A 6,177-nucleotide genomic window follows, 5' to 3' on the forward strand; every position below is an offset into this window, starting at 1 on the left:
TTCCGCTCCCTCGCGGTCGTGCGTCACTTCCGGCTTCCCTGCAAATTTTTGTTTGTTTGTTTTTTGTTTTTTGTTTTTTAACCTCTAAGCTTCTCCTCTAGAGATTGTGGAATGGACCGGTTTTCGATGAAGTTCCGCTCGGTCTCACATTCAGCCTGTCTAGGCCCCGCCTCTATAACGGCCTGGCATAGGTCGCGCCCGCCGTGGCTCGGCGACGCACGTGGAGACTCCAGGACTGCAGTCGATGTAGGTGACCTGCGTGTGTGCCTCGGGCCGGGCAGGGCCTTTTATCCTCGGCAAACCGAGTGTCATTTTTCAGTGCTGGTTGGAGCATTGGAGAAAATATACTCTTACCCTATCATTTCATAAGTATGGACAAAAGACCTAACGGAGGAGTTAGCAGCTGCAGCGCTATCATTGTTGCGTGTTACTACTGCCAGGCTCTTTGATAATCGCTTGGTACTAATTCTCACACTAATTTTGTAAGGTAGGTGTTATCCCCATTTTACAGGTGAGGAGATTCAAGGTATCAGTAATTTGCTAAGATCCAACAGCAGGTAAGTTGTGAAGCCAGTATAAAAACAGGTCATCAGTCAAAAGGCTGCACCAGGTCTCCTGACTCCAAGGTTCCTTTCACTGTAAAATGTTTACTTTCAACATTTTGGCCCAGATCTTTTTCTGCAAGCCTACTGCATAACGTGTATTCTTCCATTCATATTTATAGCAAATATATGGGTCAGGTCTTGTGCTAGCAGCTGAAAATACAGAAATTAGAATTCTCTGCCCTCCAAGGGCATCACCCACCTTGATTCTCCTTTTACCCTGTTTTTTCCTATCCTTTTGCCACAGGTTTTGTTTAGTGAACACAGCTGGCAAATTCCCCCGACCCTACCTTTCCTCTCTTGAAATACAGTAAATGCCTTTCTTTAACTTCCATGGCCTCTTGTAACATTAATAACTTCCATTTGTTGAGTTCTTATGATGAATCTGGCACTGTACTAAGCGCTTTATATTAGTTTTTCTGTTTAATCCTTCACCTAACCTACCAGGATAGTATTACTGTTCCTTTCTACAGTTAGAGAAGTACAGCACCAAAGTTAATTGCCTGAGGGTACACAGCTAGTAAGTATTAAGTCCTCGCATTAGGTTTCCAACCTAGATCTTTGATTTTGCTGTGCATACTCCTCGAAATCTCTTGAATTCCCACATCCTTTATTAGACCACTTATCATACTGTATTACAATTACCTGTTTAACAGGTGGTTCTCACCCCTACCCCCCAGGGACTCTGACCTTCTGGAAGGTGGAAACTGTATCATTATTCATCATGGCATTCCTAACATTTAGAATACTTAGTTGAAGGGAAGGAATTACTAACTGTTGTGTGGGTAAGTGGGTTGATGGTTGGTTGATTGTCTGGTGGATGAACTGATAGATTGAAAGTAAAATTTTTCAGGGACTTTGCTGGTGGTCCAATGGTTAAGACTCTGCACTTCCACTGCAGGGGGCATGGGTTTGATCCCTGGTTGGGGAACTGAGATGCTGCATGCTGCTTGGCGTGGCCAAAAGAAAAGTAAGAAAAGTAAAATTTTTCAGTTGGAAAGGAATTTGGGATTAGTCAGCCCAATGCCCTCATTTTTGGAAATGGGGCAACTGAGGCCTATTGTCTTACCAGACATCTATTGAGTTATTAATATGGGCCAGTTTTTATGCTAAATGATTTGCAAATAGTCTTAATCTGTATTATTATTTCTATTTTTACAGGTGAAGAAATCAAGATTTGGCCAAGATCCCATAACTAGGTGGTGGGGAGTTGGAACCCACTATGACTGAACTCCAAATTAATACAGTGTTTGTAGCCACTTATATAATAATGGTAAAGGCATTACTTTTTTGCTCTGTTGTATGGATAAACACACTGAGGCTGAGGGAATAAGGCAGCACACTCTTAAAGGATACACACTTGGTGGAAAGGATCAGAAAAGGAAACAGAAACATAGAGAAGCGGAAAAAGTAAAATCTCCCAAAATAAACTTGAAAGGAATTAAAAATAAAAGCAGAAGTTAAAGAAATAGAAAATAAAATTGATCATAATAGTAGCTGATGTTCAAAAAGAACAATAAACAGACAGCAAATCTGAGGAAGAAGAAGAGAGAAAACAATATCAGAAGCAAAGGGAACACATTACAGATATTAGGGACTTTGAAAACAAGTGAATTATTTAGTGTAACCTTATAATCTTAAAAATTGACTTGGACATTTTTTTTTTTTTTTTGCGGTACGCGGGCCTCTCACTGCTGTGGCCTCTCCCGTTGCGGAGCACAGGCTCCAGACGCGCAGGCTCAGCGGCCATGGCTCACAGGCCCAGCCGCTCTGTGGCATGTGGGATCCTCCCGGACCAGGACACGAACCCGTGTCCCCTGCATTGGCAGGCGGACTCTCAACCACTGCGCCACCAGGGAAGCCCAGACTTGGACAATTTTTAGGAAAATATAAATTTTTTAAAAATTGGCTGAAGAGTTAGAAAACGTTAATAAACTGATAATTATAAAAGAATGCCTGGGCTTCCCTGGTGGTGCAGTGGTTAAGAATCTGCCTGCCGGGCTTCCCTGGTGGCGCAGTGGTTGAGAGTCCACCTGCCAATGCAGGGGACACGGGTTTGAGCCCTGGGCCACGAAGATCCCACATGCCGTGGAGCAACTAAGCCCGTGCATCACAACTACTGATCCTGTGCTCTAGAGCCTGTGAGCCACAACTACTGAGCCCGTGTGCCACAACTACTGAAGCCTGCACGCCTATAGCCCGTGCTCCGCAATGAGAGAAGCCACAATGAGAAGCTCGTGCACCACAATGAAGAGTAGCCCCCACTCGCCGCAACTAGAGAAAGCCCGTGAGCAGCAACAAAGACCCAACCAGCCAAAAATAAATAAATAAAATTAAAAAAAAATTCAATTAAAAAAAAAGAATTATGTGGGCCAATAGCGATTAAGAGGCTAAGAAAAGCACACTGGTTTTGGCAAGGAGTCATTGATAATATTCAGGAGAGCAATTTTAATGAAATAGGCAAGATGTAAAAACCAGATTGCACAGGATTTCAAGGTAAGTGAGGGACTGACTATGAAGGAAGTTTCTCAAGTGAAACAGGTTTCAGAACACACTGAAGTGGGCATCTCAGCATTCCAGAGACTCAAAACCCTTTTAAGTAGGAAGCTTATGGTTACAATGAGTAAAATTGGCTAGTCCTCCATCTCTACCTCAATTTTTCCAAAGTGGGGTGATAAGTCAGGTTGTTCCTCTAATCCCCTGTAAACCAGCTCTTTCATCTAGTTCTAGAGGAGGGAGTAGGACCAACTCCAGGACAAGAATTAAGTGGATTTTGGTAACCGTCTCTACTCTTTTCTGCCTATAGACCCTCTTACTTCCCAAGCATTCTTTCTTTCCCTTTGGTGCTCACCTCTAATCCCTCACTGGGGCACCCCATGGGTGCATTTTTGCTCTTATTCTTTAACTTGCTCTTCCCCACCTGCCCAGCAAAGTGTTCATTATTTCAGAGAGCTGACCCCATATAAGAGTAGGAGGAAACTTCCTACTCCTACAGTAGAAGTTCAGGCCTTTCTTGACACTAGTCTGATTTTCCATTTCTACCTCCAGATTACCTCTTTAGTCAGCTAAACCTTTCCATTTGTAGACATGCTTAGATGCCTCCTTATATCTTCCTGAATGTTTTGTATAAACCCCTCGAAGCATTCGTTAGATGTTAAATAGGCTGTAAAGAAAGACAGCCAGGAAAATATAACTAGAATCTAAAATTGTTTATTTTAGGTTAAACTATTCTGTGAGAATCTTTTTTTTCTTTTTTTAATATTGAAATATAGTGAAATATATGTAAGTCTCAGGTGTACCACAGTGATTCACAATTTTTAAGGGCTATAATCCATTTATAGTTATTATAAAATATGGGCTAGATTCCCTGTGCTGTACAATATATCCTTGTAGCTTATTTATTTTCTACATAGCAGTTTGTACCTCTTGATCCCCTACTCCTATCTTGCCCCTCCCCCTTCACTCTGGTAACTGCTAGTTCTCTGTATTTGTGAGTCGTTTTCTTTTTTGTTATATTCACTAGTTTATTTTTTAGATTCCACATATAGTGATATCACACAGTACTTATTAAATTTTTAATATATATAATAATTAGGTCCTTATTTTTCTCCCCAAAGCTTATTTTATTTTGAGCTGAATAACAAATTCCTTTGTAGTATTTAATGGAACCTAAAAGTTGGATGTTTAAAAATAGGTAAATTATGTTGAAATCAGAGAACATTGTAAATAGGGTATGAACAATGAAATTTGTAGATTTTAATACAATATTCCTTTTATTTCTTCTCACAAACTTCAACTCTTATTTCAAAAGACAGTATTCCAGGGACTTCCCTGGCGATCCAGTGGTTAGTGGTTAAGACTGCGCATTTACACTGCAGGGGGCGTGAGTTCGATCCCTGGTCAGGGAACTAACATCCACATGCTGCACAGTGTGGCCAAAAAAAACAAGACAATATTCCAGCTTCCCTGAGGCTTCCTTTAGCTTTCTTTGCTATACTCTTTTGTGTAGAATAATGGTTCTAGTTCCTAATGGTATGTGTTCACTACTTTTCCATTTTTTTAGGGGGCTAAAATTAGGTGTTGCTGATTTCTAGGTCAGTTGTCAGATCTGGCCATTTATTATAACAGAATTAACTATGGAGCTTTTTTAAATTGGGATGTAATTGACATAAAACATTAGCTTTGGTGTTTAAAAAGCTATGGAGCTTCTTAAATATTAGAGGTGTCTCTGAATGAGAATCTACTAAATAAGACTCTCGAGATAAGCAATCTCTTCTTAGCATTCACTGTGATTCTAATGCACAGCCAAATTGGGGGGCACACTTCTAAATCAATACCCAACATCTACATCAAACAAAAACTAGGAATCTCAATTTCAACTGCAAATACCTATGAACATCTCAGAGAAATACTGTCCCTCCGCCACTCCAACTAAATCCTTTTGTGCTATTGATAGTATCTCCTTCTAGCTCCGAGACTGACTTATCAGTCATCTGTTTTCAATCTTTCTCCAACAAGTTCCTTTTAAACCTAAGTGCTAACATCTCTATTTGTTCAACTACAATTAAATCTCTCCAGTTAAATTTCAGAGATGAGCAGCTTTTATTATTTTGTCCCCTCTCTCCCATACTCAACTCTTCTTCAGTCAATAGGGGATACGTCTTAATTTTTCCGTATTTCGTAACTTTGCTGACTACCTATTTAAAAAAATTTTTTTCCCATTGCTGGTTTTATTTTACTTCTTTACTTGTGCTTATTTCTCACCTCCCCACCTATAAGTCTTTAAATGTTTCCCAAATACCCTTAGTACACTTGTAGGTTTGAATGTTGCCTTCCTCTTGATTGTGACATACTTTTAATCATTTGGTAAAAGCTATGGATGGTCTTCCCCAAAAAAGGCACAACAGGAAGTTTTGCCTACATTTTTAGATTCAGACCCCAGCATTTCTTCCATGATATTGTTCATGTATATTCATATGTTGGGGCATCACATAATGTGTTTCTCTCTCTCAAATTCAGTGGACACGTTTTCTCACTCGACCTCTCTGTAGCATTTGCTAATCTCTTTAAATTTTTATTCACTTGATTCTTTAAAAACAAAGGCCAGGGCTTCCCTGGTGGCGCAGTGGTTGAGAGTCCGCCCGCCGATGCAGGGGACACAGGTTCGTGCCCCGGTCCGGGAAGATCCCACATGCCGCAGAGCGTATGGGCCCGTGAGCCATGGCCGCTGAGCCTGCGCGTCCAGAGCCTGTGCTCCGCAACGGGAAAGGCCACAACAGTGAGAGGCCTGCGTACCGCAAAAAAAAAAAAAAAAAAAAAAAAGGCCAACCTTAGATGCATAAAGGATATCACCTCTGTTTAAAATTTCTAGTGGCTGCTGTGGTCATCAGTATGATACACAGTCCTCAGCATGACCAAGAAGACTCGTTCTATTCAACATTACTGGGTTTTAACCATATAAAAACACATGAAGTGTTTTCGAGCCTTCAATTTTGCTGCTTATTCTTCATAGATACCCTTGCCTCCTACCAGTGTGGACACCACTTCAATTTATCCTCCAAGACTCAAATACCAC

This window comes from Delphinus delphis, chromosome 8 (genome assembly GCF_949987515.2).
Source record: "Delphinus delphis chromosome 8, mDelDel1.2, whole genome shotgun sequence".
Classification (NCBI taxonomy): domain Eukaryota; kingdom Metazoa; phylum Chordata; class Mammalia; order Artiodactyla; family Delphinidae; genus Delphinus; species Delphinus delphis.